The sequence below is a fragment of the Rhinolophus ferrumequinum genome, chromosome 11 (genome assembly GCF_004115265.2).
Source record: "Rhinolophus ferrumequinum isolate MPI-CBG mRhiFer1 chromosome 11, mRhiFer1_v1.p, whole genome shotgun sequence".
In the NCBI taxonomy this organism is placed as follows: domain Eukaryota; kingdom Metazoa; phylum Chordata; class Mammalia; order Chiroptera; family Rhinolophidae; genus Rhinolophus; species Rhinolophus ferrumequinum.
This window is the reverse complement of record NC_046294.1, coordinates 64,220,476-64,237,713: the sequence shown is the minus strand read 5'-3', so window position 1 is coordinate 64,237,713 and position 17,238 is coordinate 64,220,476. Positions and strand designations below refer to the sequence as shown.

The 17,238-nt window shown below is 41.7% G+C and overlaps 1 protein-coding gene across 3 annotated transcripts in view; it reads right to left on the bottom strand.

The window, feature by feature from the left end:
* FAT3 (FAT atypical cadherin 3) overlaps nt 1–17,238 on the bottom strand; it is a 507,587-nt gene that overhangs the window by 59,535 nt on the left and 430,814 nt on the right. The window lies entirely within an intron of this gene.

The window sequence follows — 17,238 nt, the reverse complement described above, 5'->3', positions numbered from 1 at the left end:
ACACAAAGATGAATAGCAGTTATAGAAACCCACAGCTACAAAGATGTAAACGTCAGTTTGCAAAATATATACACTACATTGAATGGTAAAGAAATAAAAAAATATTGGTAACAAAGATCAGAACTAGTTGGACATTCTTAACATAGAAAAGAAAAACTCTAAGATGCCAATAGCTGTGTGGGTAGAAAGATGTGCCAGTGAAGGAGAAATACTCATTAATTAATCAATTACTTCAACAAATATTTATCTAGACTCTAACAGGCACTATTCTTGATGCTAGAGATTTTAGCAACGGACAAGAGTCTAACATTTCCTGAGAAAATTTTCACATCCTAGTGGGAGTAAATAAGAAATTAACAACAACAAAGAATCAAAATACATGGCATGGTAGGTAGTAAAAATGGAAAAACTGAAGCCATAAGGGGGAGTTTGGGAGGTGGAGGGAAGAGTAGTAATTTTAAATAAGGTGGTCAGGGAAGGCCTTGACATTTCAGTAAAAACCTGAAGGAGAGGCAGGAGTGAATAGTGCAGCTATCCGGGGGAAGAACACTCCAGGCGGAGCAACGCACAAATGCACAGACCCTGAGGTACAGGCTGATCTGGCATGTTTGGGGAGCATTGCAGAGAAGATCAGTGTGATTAGGGTCAAGAAGAGAGGAAGTAGAAGATGAGATCAGGGTGGTAAAGGGTAGGGAGCAGACTGAATTCGGCCATGGTGGTGAGGTGGGAAGCCATTGGCAGGCATAGGAAGGGAGTCATGTGACTTAGAGTTTAACCGGAGCATTCATGATGCTGGTTGTGAACAGAATGAAGAACAGTAAGGGAGGAAGCAGGGAGACCAGCTGGCAGACTCCCACAGGAATACAGGCGTGTGATAATGGCAGCTTGAACAAGATGGTGGTGGTGAAAGTGGTGAGAAGTGGTCGGGTACCAGATCTATTCTGAGCAGGTAGGTGGTGAGAAGTGAGGGGGTCCTGGATGTATTCTGAAAAGCTTGTTTTCTGATTGTGAAGCTGGCAAGGTACGGGATGTGCGAGAAAGAGAAAATTTCAGAATGACTCTTAGGTTTTGGCCTGAGCAAGTAATAAGAGGGAGTTACCATCAGCTGAGTTGAAGAGGACACAATAGGACCAGGATTTGGACGAAAGATCAGGAGCCCCATTTTGAACAGATTAAGTTTGGGACGGACATTTTAGATTCAAGTAGGAAGTCAGTATAGGAGGTTGGAGATCAGAGAGGTCCATGCTGGAGCTATACATTGAAGGTCATCAGCATTCAGATGGCCCCCAGAGCCATGAGAATGCACGGGGTCATAAGGGAATGTAAAGAGAAAAAAGAAATCCAGTGGCCAGTGAGCCTGGAGCACTCCATCAAAGAAGGAAGAAGATCTAGTCATAGGGTGATCTCCAGTTCTGTGATTCAAAGCGAACATATGTCAACCAGCAAATGTCCATTAACAACCTGCAAATTAGTGACGGATGATTGGGTTTACTTCTGGTTCTGAAGACTGATTTAACTGTTTCATCAGAGGATCTCAGTACTTAAAAATGGTTTATAAACCTCAAATTTGCTACGCGTTAAGATTTGTCAGAAGCAAAATTTAACAGCTTTGTAGGCTGAAAAAGCACCAGTTTGGTCCTAAATGCTCTTATGACGACAGTCATTAGTCATGACTTTAGGTGCGACAACCACCTATAAGTGTCTTTTGTGAATCATGGACCCCTAGAATATAAGCACTTAGAGGGGAGGGCCTAAGCCTGTGTGTGTTGTTTCTATTATGACACCTGACCATGGAGACAGACACTTGGCAGTAACTCCCTCAATGTATAATTTCCCTTAAGCCAAAATTCCCAGCAAACCAATAAAATCATATATCTAAAGGGGATGACATAAATTGCATTATGTGGCTTTAACCAAAAGGTCAACACTAAGAGCTTGTTCTTGGTTCCATTCCAGAGAGCATGTTTTCCAAAGTTTCATCATTTACTTTATCTCTCAAAACAACCACCCTGTGATATATAAACATCAGCCTCTGATTTTATTGGTGGTGGGATTAAAAAAAAAAAGAGGCTTTCCTCTTCTCTTGCTGCCCCTAGAAATAAGGCCCCAGAGGCAAGGTTTTAGGGATGCTTCCTGGCTAAGTTTATAGTGTCTGCAAGATTAAATTCTTTAAAATAAATTCCTGGGTGAATACATAGAGGGTAGTGGAAGTGATCAAGTTTGCACCTGAAAAATAACCCTGCCTGGGTGTCAAAGCTGGTTGTGTGTCCCAGAAGCTGCCTTGACTCATTGGATGGTCTCAGGACACCTCTCAAAGTTACAAAAATGCATTTATGGAAATACAGAGGGTGCCAAAAAAATGTACACACATTTTAAAAAAGGTGAAAACTATTAAAATTGTAATACACAATATATACCGATAACAAAAGACGAATACAAGTCACGTTTGACTTCTGTAGTTACAAGAGGTGCTCAAAGTGGTTACCATCAGCGTCCAGACACTGCTGATTACGGCGAGCTACTACTTGAGGAACGTTGACCAAAGTGTCCACTTGTATACATTTTTTTGGCACCGCCGGTATATCAGTGACTGACATAAACATACCACATAGGTTTTCAAATCACACACATTCCTTGCAGATTTAACTCCCCCCCCAGCATATGGAAACCCACTCTTCTGAACAATAAGATACGGCAGGAAATTCATGCAGGGGCTTTCATCTGAGATCTGTTGACAACTACAAAACCCACTTCACTGATGCATAAAACAAGGGCTGATGGATATGCCTGGTGCCACTAGCATTTTTCGGTAAGCACCAGGGACAAACAAAATTCTGTTTTCCCAAGGCTCCTTGATCAATCCCCTGAAGGATTTAGGATCAGTTCCTGGACATGCTTGCTCTTCAGCCCCAAAGATCATTTAGGAAGAAGGTAATTTTGGACTCATTGTCCTTAAAGCCATGGTGCTCTGAGCAGATGACTTAGGAGAGATAGGGGTTGGATTTGCACACTGCCACTCTCTGTGGCAGCAAGTCTTGAGGGAAGGCGTTTTAATGGCTACCTGTTTTTTTCACTGGGACAGATAGCTGAAATCTAATTAAAAATACCACTTGTGTTTCCAGTCTGCAGCTTTCTCGTCCAGCCCTACTCAGAGCCACTGCTCTGCTCAGATCGCCAAGCAGGAGAGGCTGTGTTCTCCCAGTGTCTTGCTCCTGTTGTTGGAGCATTGCATTTCTAAGACTGACATTAATCAGCCTCACAAAGACCATGGCTCCCTTCAAGGGAAGTTTATTGTTTACCTCTCCTTTCTGTTACCAATCAGGCTGACAGGGAAGCAAGACCAGAAAAGGTGGGCGGATTGGGGGAACGCAAACCAATGAACTTGCTAAATGGTATCACTTACGATTTGGTAGCTCTCAAGAAAAGAGAAGGATGTATTTTTGGAACCTATTAAGTCCAATTGAGACAAAATCAGACATGTAAATGCCAAGTTGGAGGCAGTACTTGTGGTATAGCACTTTCTTTGCTGTGTTTCCAGGAGATGAAGTACTGTCTTTGTTAAATGAATGCAGGTCACGTCACTAAAGTGGAAACTTCCTATCCAAGGGCGTTTGATAAAGCCATCCTTCAAATCACCATCCCTTTGCTACATACCCAGCAGAAAAGATGAACCCACGCAGAAGACACACTTGCTAATTGGTCTAATGCTCTTACTGCATGTCACGATGTGTTACATTAAGGTACAACAGTAATCCATTATTTTGCATCTGTGTTTTTAAGTATGTAATTCTCTCCTTCAATTTGAGGATAATTTAATGAGGATGGAGCTACTTAGCTTCTTAAAATGCTGAAATGCCAGGCTTCCAAGAGAAGTATGACTTTCATTGCAAGTGAAGTTTCTGCACGGTAACTGTGGCAAACAGAGCAGGCAGGACTTCAGAGGATTAAAATCAAGTAAAAAGAGAATGATTAAAATCCTTATTTGCTGAAAGGAAGTAATAGGTAGTGGCATTTTGTGGAGTGGGGTTGGAGGACAAAATAGCACATAAAAATTCCCCGGAGGGAAGGCTGTGAAATGCTGGGGTGGCTTTCCAAGGGCATATATATTCCCTCCCTTGAAAGGTTTCTAAATAGGGGCTAGGCTCCTCTCTACTGGGCCAAGTGGGAAGATAGACATTTTGGACTGTTATTGTGGTCCAGCCTTGGAAGACAGGAGACCTTGCTTCTAGGCCATGGTCTGCCCAAGCTATACAAGTAGACTTGAGTAAGCCACCTAACTTCCCTGGGGCCCAGGTCTCTTCATTTTAAAAATGACAGAACCCAGGTCACTTAAGATCTAGATGATCTTCCAGCACTGTGATTCATGTCCAAGTTAAACTAATGGTGTGACTTCATTTTTATTTCCAAAGGACTCCCGTCTTCACCCAACTGCCTATTAAGTTGCTAGACCTGGGCATAACTGGGCCATAGTACCATAGACAAAGTCCACAGGAAGCTTGATTATGATGAGCTATTGGATTTTCTGGATAGGAAGAAAACTTAACACAGCAGATTCATACCATTCAGTTAAATATTCAGAGCTCACACATATAGCTTACAGCAAGGCTCTTACACCTCGGTGAGAAATAACACCCACTTCTAGGATCATCCCCAAAGATCTAACCCAGTGTCAGAATAAGTCAGCTTTCTATCTGAGATTGTTAAAGGTGTAAGAATCAGCACCAAAACCCAATGGCAAGAGGGGCCAACATAGCAAGTACATTGAGAATTTTTTCAACCTGGCCTTTAAAAAATGCATTTTCCCCTGCTCCTAACAAGCTCCCTACATTTGAGAAACCTAGCATGAGCTCTGTTATGCTTACTTTGAGGTCTTATGATAGTAGCTGCTTTGACTCTGGCAGGGCAGGGCCTTGTCTGTGACATTCACCACTGTACCCTCCAGCAACTGCACAGGATGTGGCTCGTATGTAGGCAGCACACACAGAACGTGGGCTGTACTAAAATTGCTACAAACTGGCTTTTATAAAAAGGTTTCAATAGATATGGAACAGATATCTGGGGAAGAAATAATCTGAAACAATTTCAATAATCAGATTCTAGTGACACTTTAAATTTTGGTCATAATCATTTTATATCACCTTCATTGAAGTATCATAATTTACATACAATAGCATGAATGAGTTTTAAGTGTCCAGCTCATAAATGCTGACAGATGTATACCTTTAGGAAACCGTGGCCCTCACTGAGACAGAGACCTTTTAATCACTCCTTAAAATTATTCATGTCCTTCATGTCCCATTGCAGTCAGTCACCCGATCCCATGCCCCAGACAATCTAACAACTTGCTTTTAAACCAATATCTCCTCCTGCTTTCATTAATACCTATTCATCAGCGCTTAAGAGCTCACAAGTATATTTAGATTTCAGTCTTTATGACCCAAGTGTGGTGAATAAGGCACGCTCTTATTTAAACTATAAGGATTATCTTTCGCAGAAAAATGATAAACAAAGCTTTGGTGCTTGAATATGTCATTGCATTCCTTTGCCATGGCCTTATCCTTACTAGACAGTGGTTACTTTTGAAATCTGCAAGGGTTCTGTCTTTCTCAAGGAGTCTCTACCTACGTACGACCTTCCCATTTAATAAGGACGTGCCAAGTGCCACCTGTTTGATTACTCTAGGCGCTTCACTGAGGGGCAGTGGAGCCCAAAAGACATCATCCCTAACTCTAGTAGCCTAGAAACTTGACAAGGAATTACTCAAACTAGATAGTTTAGAGTTTCTTGCATGGCTTCCCCTAACTTCTCTCTCCCATCTGAATCAGAAGGCTGGGTTCTTTTGATTCTACTGCTGAGGTACCTCTTGATTGTCTGGTGGCCAGGTCTCACAGCCTTATGGTAAGGCTCCCACCCTCTCTCACCTAGACTGCTGCAAGACTGCTGATTACAAACCACCTCAGACTCCATCCTTCCTGGCCAAACTTCACCACAGTGTTAAGTTCCTAAAACTGGATTCAGTCTTGCTCCAGCTGCTCAAGTTCGCTACTGACTTCCCACTTCTTACAGACAGAAGTAAAATCTTTTGAGAATGGATTTCCAGTCACCTGCTGGCCCCAACCCACCCTTTCAGTGTCATCTCCTGCTCTACTTCCATCATGTACCATCTACTCCACTTATTCCTGAAGACGTCATGTGCGTTTATTCCTCTACGCGTTTGCCCATGCTCTTCCTTCTACCCAGAACGTTCTCTTCCCCTCCTTCTTTGGTCGAAATCCTACATATTCTTTGCAGGGTCTCCTCTGGCACAGCTTCTTTAATTTCCCCAGTTTCTTCCTTCTCTTTGCTCCCTTAAAATTATTTTACATTATCATTTGTTATATTTATGTCCTCTCTCCTACTAGATTAAAGTATATTTTAGGCATTGAAACTGTGTCTTATTACCTTTGTACTGCAGTATTGAATGCAAGGTCTTGCAAGCAATAAGAGAGCAATACATGCTGAACTGCAGGAGAAACAAGCGGGGAACTAAACAAGTGTATGAGCATGTTAATGCAATGAAGGTAGGTGATATGCATACTGCACATACATGCCCACTGCAAGTGCATGTGTTAAAAGAACTGAACAAACTCAAAAGAGTGCAACACAGGGAAGTCAGGAACATTTAATATGAAAAATGTACATAAAACCTATATAGATAGATAACAAGCAATTGCTAAATAGATGTTTGCATTTGTGAAAAAAGTTGGTATCCATAGAATTTTCCAAGAATGAAGATTGGTTGAATAAATTATAGTACATTCGTATCACAAAATACAATATATATATATATGTGTGTGTGTGTGTGTGTGTGTGTGTGTGTATGTATATATATATATATTTTTATGTATATATCATCATATGAAAGTGTAAAAGAATACATAATGATACGGAAAAATGTTGCAAGCCAGTGAAAAAAGCAGGTTACAAAATAATATCTGGTTTCTGAGCCCATTTCTCTAAAGAAAGAAGGCCAAAGGGACTTCTGTCAAAACGACAACAGCAGTTAGAATTGACTTGTTTTTCCTTTTGGCCTGTCCTAGATTTTACACAGTGGACACAGAACATGTTTGTAATAAACAAAAGAACTATTATAAAAAAATCATGAATGTGGAAAATAATCCTTTAATGTCAATTTTGGAAAGAAGTCAAATTTTCAAGTTATTTTCCAGGCCAGCCTAATTCTCAATATACATAGCATTTGAAATAATTGTAGAAAAACATACATAGATATTGTATAAGAATTCTTTCTCTGGATACTTCCATTCCTCATTTTAGTTTATGCTCACAGAGATACTGACTTTACTTAGAAAATCATTTTTTTTTTTGTTAAAAGTCTCATTATAAAGTTATTTCAAGGGATACATTTTTAAACTTTTTTTTTTCACCCTTAAATTAAGTTGTAGAAGAAAATGGCTAGCCTGAAATTCTTCTCTCATTGTCTGTGGGAGGCAAGTAAAATCCCATTACAGTGAAAGAGCTCAAATTGACTGCTCTTTTCTATCTTTAAAATATGCCTGCAGATGATATGAAATAAAACGGAAAGTTGCCATGAAGTGGTCCAGGGAATTGCTATTACTTTTCAAGTTAGAAATGACTTTTAAATAGACTCTCTAATCATTCCTGTTTTAAGTGCCCTTTAAAAGTTTTTCATTGGTTGATGACTACCCTGGCACATTTCCAAGGGCAAAATACCAACTCTGGGGTCAGTAGTCTCTTGGTTCTTTGAATAGTAAAAACAAACAAACAAACAAAAACAACAAAACAAAAACAAACAAACAAACAAACAGAAGGCAGTACCAGTCACCAGAGTCAGGGAGATCCTTGATACCATAAACCTCCTGGGAACTTGCCAGTTGGGTTGGCACCAGCTCTGCCAAATAGGATTGGCGACATGATTATGAGGTCCCATTCAACATAAAAATGCGGGGCCCTTTACAAAATGTTAAGAAGTTCAACATTGCCACAGCAGAACATCAAACCAGGCATGGAGTCTTTCTAAGAAAGGGGTCCTGTACAACTGTAAAGTCTGTACACCCAGAAAGCTGGCTTCACTGCTGAGCAAGACTACTTTCTGTGACACCTCAAGGCTCCAGCTCATCTGGGCATAAACTCTTTCAACCTTATGGCTTGGTATTTGGTAGGCCTGGCATAATTGAATGTAAGTAAATTAACTCATCAACTAAGTACTCAAAACTTCATCTCTGTTGATGCACAGAACTTGCTATCCAACAGTAATACTCAAAAGGTTTTCTAAGTGAGTCACTGTAAGTATGAACACTGCATTGATTCATTCATCCATCCAGTAATGACTGGACTTTGGCCGCCTGGCAGGCATTGGGGATGCAAAGAAGACAGGGTCACACCTCGACCCTCAAATGGCTCCCATTCCTCAGAAGACAAACATGTATATAGTTAATTATTGGAGAGGGGTGGCCGAGGGAAGTTTTCCAGAGAAGAAAACAACTGAATTGAGTCATGAAGGAAAGACAGGAGTACCAAAGTGGAAAAGTGACGAAAAGAAGAAGCATTTCAGGTGATGTGAACACATGCAGAGGTAAGAATGATGAAACTGCAAGACATATTCAGGGAAGGGTAAAGGGTTCAGTGTTGCTAAATTATAAGGTTAGAATGGTAGGAGCTGAAGTTGTCTCTTTTCAGAGCCACTAGCAAATTATCAGAGCTGTTACAAACAATTATAACTAGAATAATCTTCAAACTGGGCATAAGCTAATGGATAAATTAGCAGAGAGAGAAGAAAGAGATTGGAAGGAGGAGCCGGAGAGGGTGTGTGGGTGGGAAGTGTCTTGTAATATGTAAGAAGTTATTCAAAGAGCTCCCTGGCAGATGATGGACAACATAATTGTGCCTGTCAAGGAGGCTTTACAAGGTGAAGTGAGAGCGTGTTTCCTGCAGCAAAGCTGATAAGCACACTCCACTTCCTGCAGAGGCAGGAAGCCAAAGCTGGGGCGGGGGGTTCCTTGGATTCTGCACAAAATGCTCAGGGATAGATGGAAATTCCCCTAGATACCCTAGCACTCTCTTAAATCTGTCCTCTGCTTTGCTGCATGTTGGATTAGGATTGATCCAATTGAGCAGCTCAGAGGTATGATGGCAACCGGTGACAAATGTGGATGAGTCCGTGTGTGAATGCGTGAGCTTATGGGAATAAATCACTGTGATCAACTGTTAGAAATCAGAAAGCCCTGCCCATGGGTGACTGCTAAAATGCTTCACTAAGATATCCCTTTCTGAAAGGAACTAGCTGTTTCATTTGACAACTACAGTAGTTCTCCTTTATCTTCAGGGGATAGGTTACAAGACCCCCAGTGGATGTCTGACACTATAATACCAAACGCGATACAGTGGTACCTCGGTTTTCGAACGTAATCCATTCGGGAAGAACCTTTGAGTTCTGAAACGCTCGAAAACCGAGGCACCGTTTCCCCATAGAAAGTAATGCAAAATGGTCTAATCCGTTCCAGACATTTAAAATCAACTCCTAAAACTGCAAATTTAGCATGAATTTTACTACCTAATGATACCATAGATCCATAAAATTTACAGCGTTCGTAAACCGAAATGTTCATCAATGGAGACGTTCGAAAACCGAAGCACCACTGTATACACTATGTTTTTTCCTATACATCTGTACCTATGATAGTTTAATTTATAAATTAGGCATAGTAAGAGATTAACAACAATAACTCATAATGAAATAAAACAACTATAGCAATAAATTATAATGAAAGTTATGTCAATGTAGCCTTATTAAGTAAAATAAGGGTGGCTTGAACACAAGCACTGTTATACCACGATGTTTGATCGGATAGTCAAGATAGATACTGACTAAGGGGTGGGAAACAAATACAGTGTGAATACAAAGGACAAAAGGATGATTCACACCCTGGGAAGGACGGAGAGGGACAGTGTGCAATTCCAACATGCGACTCAGAACAGCATGCAACTGAAAATGCATGAATTGTTTATTTCTGGAATCTTCCATGTAATATTTTCAGACCTTGGTTGACTGCAAGTAACTGAAACCTCAGAAAGTGAAACCCCAGATAAAGGGGGAGTACTGCGGTGTTTTGACCCTCTGTTTGGAAGACATTGGATTTTAAAAAGAGTAATAATAACAACTACTTCCATGTGTCAACTGCAAAGACTCTTAAACCAGGCAAGGCATCATAGTCAACTAGAGAAAAAAATGTTCTGTTGAGCTCTGTCTCAGAATTTCTGCATCAGATTGTGGAGATGGAGCCCTCGCCTGTTTGTTTATTTTTAAAAGCGCTCAAGGGGATGCTGATGCACAGCCAGAGCTGATAACCAATTATCTGATTCTTGTCCATTATTTTATCTGCTGCTAGGTTCTGGATATTGGGAGGAGATGGCTTGTATGGCTCTACTCAACTGAAGGGATCCTGTTTTTTTGTGCCTGGGGGGCCACTTTCTATTCCCAAATTAAGCCTGGCGTGACAGAAGACATTCACATTATCTTCAGTGAAACTGGAGAGGGGATTTTCCAGCCTGTGAAGATTGCTGCAGAAGGGAATCCATACTGTGTGAGTGAAAGCCCCTGGAAGAAGGACTTCACATATGTACTTGATACGATGTTAGGGAATTTAGGTGGACTGTCTAATTCAGTTGTCCCAACAACTCTGCAGTTCAACAGACATGTGCTGGATAATTGGTGCCTTGTCAGAACTGGCAACACAGAAGTTATTAGGCTGGTGTCCCAGGTTTCCAGGAGCTCATGGTTTGGTGGGAAAACAAACAAAAAATATCTCCATTTTTCCAGAGAAAAGAAGTAGAGTTCAGAAGGGTTGAGGAACTTATATAAAGTCAGACAGATAGTACAGGTTGGGATACTTCATCAGGTCTTATCCTAAAGCCACTGTATGATGTGGCTTCCCAAGGTTAGAGGTAAATGTGACACAGAGGTGATGGAGTGTCATGGCCCTGCCATCTAGTAGCCACATGCACTGCAGAGGGTGTCCAGATGCTGGTGGGAGGTAAAGAATTCTGGGAGGGTTTTAGAGGCCCCCAGAGCCCTTTACTTAGGACCATTTTCCATTTAACAGATGCCTTGGGAGAAACCACTTAACCTTTTTGAACCTCAGTTTCTCCATCTGCAGGTGGGAGTGTCAAGATCTTAGTAAGATTACATGTGTGATAGAAAGTTTGGAGCTCTCTGGAGAAAGGCTACAAACGTAAGTTTATATATTTTTTTGATAACAATGTGCCTGAGAGAATGGTTCATATCTCTCAGTCTTTAGGGGGATCATTTAATTTTTATGGATATTTTATTAGTCTCTCAACCACCTTCAAGGATTTAATACTTCAAAGAATAACAGAGCTTTGGGGAAGGAAAAAAAAACACATACGAAATCACTGACCTAAGCAGCTTAGAGGTAACAATTTCTAAGGTGTTAGGAAAGACATAAAATATATGATACTTAAGAGCAGATGCGCTAAAATCAGAATTGAATCCTTCTGAAAACATCTTCTGGTAGAAATTAGTATAGGAAAAAGCATTGCACTAAGTGTCAGGATACCCTCCTTTTAGATGATCCGAGGCTCTGCCACTAACAAAGTCATCTTGGGTAAGTCTCTTTGTCCCTGGGCCTCAGTTATCTCTTCAGAGAAAGGAGGATTTTGTCTCAGGGCCTTTCTAATAGTACCATCCTAAGATCTACTAGGATTATGATTTCCAGAGGAAGTGGGCCTAGTACCTCAGGGAGAATCCATGAATCCTTGAGAGCAACAAGAAGGAGTGTCATCACTCACTCCCAACCCATGTCAAAGCTGTCATGCTCCCAACTTGGCTGAACAACTGTTCTTGCAGGATGGGCCCTGTTTTGATTGCCACTGACGTGCATGAGAGCCCTTCTTTCTCAGAGAGTGGAGTCTGTGGAAGTATAATTGCTATGGTAGGGGAGCCATAAGGGTATGCGGGTAGAATTCAGGGTGTCCATGAACTTGTATTAGTGTATTCATTCTCTGCTATTCCATGCCAAATTACCTCAAACTCAGCAGCATAAAACAACAACTATTCATTATCTCATGGTTTTTATGGGACAGGAATCCAGGCATTGCTGAGCTGGCTGTCTGTGGCTCAAGCTTTCTCATGAGGTTTCAATCAAGCTGTTGGGCAGGGCTGCAGTTTCATCTGGAGGCTCAAATGGAGGTCAGGTATAGGACCACTTTCAAGCTCACTCACGTAGTCATTGATAGGCCTTGGTCCCTCATCATGTGGTCCTCCCACAGGCTGCCTCACAGTATCACAGCTTTCTTTCCCTGGGATGGGTGACCCAAGCGAGAGTGAGAGAGAGTGCTATGCATTCAACTGTATCCTCCCCCAAACCCCCCCAAAATTCATATGTCGAAGCCCTAAACCCCAATGTGACTATGGTTGAAGGTAATTCAGGGTATATGAGGTCAAAATCGTGGGGTCCCAATCCTAATCCAATAAGATTGGTGGCTTTATAAGGAGAGGAAGATAGAGAGGGCTCTTCCTCTCTCCAGGTACACAAATTCAGGAAAAGCTGTGAGCACATAGTGCAAAGGTGGCCACCTTCAAGCCAGGAATTTGACCCAACCAGAACCTGACCATGCTGGCACCCTGAACTTGGACATCCAGCTTCTAGAACAGTGAGAACATTAATTCCTGTTGTTTAAGCCACTCAGTCTATAATATTTTGTTATGGCAGCCTGAGTAGACTAATACAGAGAATGTGTCCAAGATGGAAGCCACAGTCTTTTTGTAACCTAATCTCAGAAGTGATACCATCACTTCAGCCATATTCTACTCATCAGAAGTGAGTCAGTAAATCCTGCCCACTCTCAAGGACAGAGCTGTGATTACCAAGAGGTGGGGATTGCTGGGAGCATCTTAGAGGCTGCCTTCCACAGAAGGAGAAAAATTCACAACTTTTTTTTCGTTAACCTTTAACTGGATTTAGCATCACATTCAATTATAAATGTAGGCAACAGATCACTGTAGTATGAGCAGCACCTGGGACTTTGTAACCAATAGAAATCACAGCTATTTTCATATTATTTTGCACTTTTGCACATAACCTCTGCTCCAAAATATGGAAATTATTAGACTTATTGTGCTAGATCTTATATTTAACATATTAAAACAGACCTTCGTATTACTGTAGAACATTCAGAAAATTTGAACACATCTATTTCATTTGTAACTTTTTGTATTTTATTTTATGAATTGTAAAACATCATCTTGAGAAGTGATCTGTAGGTGTTCCCAAACTGTCAAAGTATTCCTGGCTCAAAAAGATTAAGAACTGCTAAGCAAGCACCTCTCAAAGCATGGACCTGGGAAGGCAGCATTAACATCCCCTGGGAATTATCCTGAAATACAAATGGTCAGGTCTCCTCCCAGACCCAGTGAATCAAAATCTGGGGGAAAATTCCAGCAACTCCTGCTTTAACAAGTCCTCTAGGTGATTCTAATGCTCACTGAAGTTTGAGAAACACACATCATCCAGTCTCTTATTTAGAGTTTGCGTTTCTAAAAAGCTCCCAGGTGATATTTATACTATTGGTTCAGGGACCACTTTTTGAGGACCAGTGCCCTTGACTGAAACACAACTATTAGCTGGATATCTGTTAACCAACCCTCCCTTGGACCTACCACTAACTAGCTTGCAGCTCAGGGCAAGTTAACCCCCACCTTTTTTTTAACATGTTAAATGAACAACAAAATATACACCAACTTGCTGGGTTGTTGTACGAAGTGGAAAAAATAAGTGTGCAGTACTTGGCACAGTGCATGGCATGTAGCAGAAGCTCAAAAACTAAACATTATTAGTCACACTATGACTATTCTCACTTAAAATTCTTACTAAGCAACAATCATGCCTTGGAGGGTTTAAGAGTAGTAGAGGAGATACGTAAGCAGTTCCACGTCAGGATAATCTCAACGTGTGATCCTATGGGAGCTCAGAACAGGGAGATCTAATTGCAAAGGTAATATATTCAGCTAAGTCCTTTAGAGAGTACATGCTAAATATATAGTATCTGCTCTCCCCCATGAGACCAGGAGGTGATGATGAAAGACATAAAATGAAACACCATTGTAGAGACCTCCATGGGACCAGACAGGTGACAAGGGAAGACTAAAAATCTAACACCATCACAGGAGTTGAAACTTTGCTTTGGCCATCGTATTTGAAGTTAAGTGAGAAACCCAGGTGCAGACAAGTGTTTCTGATTCTTATAGATTGGTGTGAATGATGTTCCCTCAGACTTAGTCCCAGGAAGATGTCGGAAACTGCTAACCCAGAGCTCTGCACGTGCTTTTCTGCCATAGTTCCAGCATTTAGTCTATCACACACTGCTGTGGACTTAGCCTATCTCTTAGCTTCTTTCCCAAGTCTCTTTCCATGGCTCTCAATAAGTGGCAGACACACAGACTAGGAAGAGTCAGAAGAGGCAAGAAACAACTGGATAGATTCATTTAAAGTGGTTGGGTCAGAAAGACCTCCATTTAACAACCCTCAGTGGTTATTTTCATAAACATCTCTTTCACATAAATAATTTCCTGCTCCTTCATAAGGAGCTACACTCTCAGAGCAGATGATGTTCCAAAATATTGGGCCAGCACTTCACTTCCTCTGACAAGATCTGTGCTTTGGAAAACCAAGTTAATCCCAGCTTCTGCCCCATGAAAGCACGGCACAGGGATCATCACACCATCTCCCTAGGGAAATATGCAGAAAACGAAACCCCAGCTTGGACAGTAAGCTTACGTTATTGCAGTGAGTGACAGCACAAAATTAAGGATTCTGACAGCTGTTGAAAAACAAACACTTGGGTGAAAATGGAAAAGTTCTGTCAAGAGATAAGTTTTCTGCCTCTTTCCTATTCTCTGTCAATCTGAAGGTTTAACTATTAACTTTCGAGGGAAAGGCATCATTCTGGAAGAACACAGAGAGAGAACTTCTCATATTTCCTGTTAATGTAACTCACTCTACTTATTGGGTCCACTCATTTATGTAATCCAGCACCTACAGAGCCCTCAGTGGATAAGGCACTTCTCCCCCCATTTCCTGATGACTCCCTCTCACATTTCCCCTAGCTCCTGAAACAGATTCCAAGAATTCTCTTCAGAGCACACGCAGTGCAGCTGCTGCCATGTTAGTGTCCCGAGATGATAGAACCCCTTACCAGAAGGAGATGTCTGAAGGCAGATGTGTGCTTCATACCGGGTTATTCTAAGCATCTCCCTCTTAGTTTCAGGTGTTTTTCTTCCTGCTTCTCTCCTTTTTCATTTCTAAGGACAAGTGGCCTTTTCATGTTGCGGAGTCTAACCCTCCCTGCCCGTATTAGTAATGTCACCCTCTCCTGCCTCTTTGGGACATGCTGAGCCAGTTACCCTTTCCTGCTTTCCTCATTGTGGCAGAGACAGCGAGTGCTCATGAAATATCCCATAGCTTCCTCTACCTTTCCTAGCCTCCTCTGACTAGTTTGGGCAATGGACAGTGACAGAGTGACATGGGTCGCTCCCAGGCTGGAGCAGCCAACAGCGGGTGTGCCTCCTTCATCCCTCTCTTCTCTGGCAGGGGTGACATCGGGAGCCAATGGTCAAGAAGGTGGTGTTAACAGAACGGAGGGACCAGATCTCCATGTCACTGGATGGACTCACACCTCCCTGTACCTCTCATGGGAACAAATGCAACTGTTGCTGTGCTAAGACACTGAGATTTTAGAAAAATGACCCCAGCCTAGCCCAGCTAAGCCTATCCTGGCCGATACAATCCTCATTTCCCGTTCTCTCTTGGCTCCCTTCCTGCGTCCCTCTCCCTCTCTCTCACTGGCTAGACCATTCCCTTCTTCTTGTCTATCCAAATCACAAAAGCCCCAACCCTTAATACCCAAGTCAAATGCTACTGCTACTTTGTGGATCACATTTTAATGTTCCCACGGGGAACTTTGCTAGCATTTTATATGTGCTATCTGATTAATTTTTACAAAATCCCTACTTTTGCAGATCCAAGTCTATTATAACATTCATTACATTATTCTTTGAATGTTCACTTGTGCACGCCTGTTTCCTACTATGACTAAATTGCTCGGAGGCACCCTACTTTGTCATGAGTAGCGAACTTGCTACCTTATTCTGACAGTTTTCCTGAAAGGCTATACTTTAATTCCCAGCATGTCTCCAATTTCTTATCTCTAGCTTTACACCAGGGCCTACTGCAGGCCACCTGTGCTGTATCTGTTCATGCAGCACCTCACTGGGCACCCACGTCTGAAATCTTGTCTCGCCTGTCTATTTTGCCTTCAATCCAGTCAGTTGCCCAAAGTCAGGGAATTCACAGCTAAAATCTCCCTTTCATTGGCTCCTTCCTTTTAAATCCCAAAGCCGCTACTCTAATTTTGGCTTCTGTGGTCTTTCTCAATACCCTCCTAGGAGCTTTCTTTATCCCCCTTTTATAGGCTCTTATCATGTTAGCATTTCCAAACTCCAGAACTGATGATTTCTTTTCTAAAAAGTGCTCCAGGTTTCTTTGCTACCTATCGGTTTGAGCACACAATTCCCTTCATGAACCACCACAATCAGTCTCCAGACTACTTTTCTCATCTCATCGACAGCTCTCTGTCCGGCACAACATGATGTTCTCCCAACTATTTCGTTGGGTCCACCATTCCCAGCTTTACAACTTTAGCCTCATGGCTCCTGCCCTCCTGAATGCCTTCGGACCTCTGCCTGTTGAAATCCTATTCAGTCTAGGAGCTCTGCCTTTTAGTAAAGGGATGCATTACACATTCTGACGTGTGCTGTTCACTACGGCATATGATCTGATGCTGGTCACTGCACAATTCCTCATCTGTGAGAATCTTGCAGCTCCTTTTCCAGGGCCTCCTACCTAGCTGCTCATTAAATATCTGTTCAACTGAGTGGAAAATAAATGTAATGTGTGTTTTGAGCCTCCGAGTTTCTCTGAAGCCCCTGGAAGAAGTTCTAAACCTTGCAGGAAATACTTTACAGGAATGGAATAAGTGAGTTGCTCATTAGAACATTTCCTTGCTTTATATCTCTCATCCATAAGAAGAAAAACACGCCCTATCACATTTCAAATATCTGGAAATTGGCCTCTCAATAAATCATGGGCTATAGCATGTTTTCCAGTGCAAGTGTACATTTTATTTTCACATCACTTTGCCTAA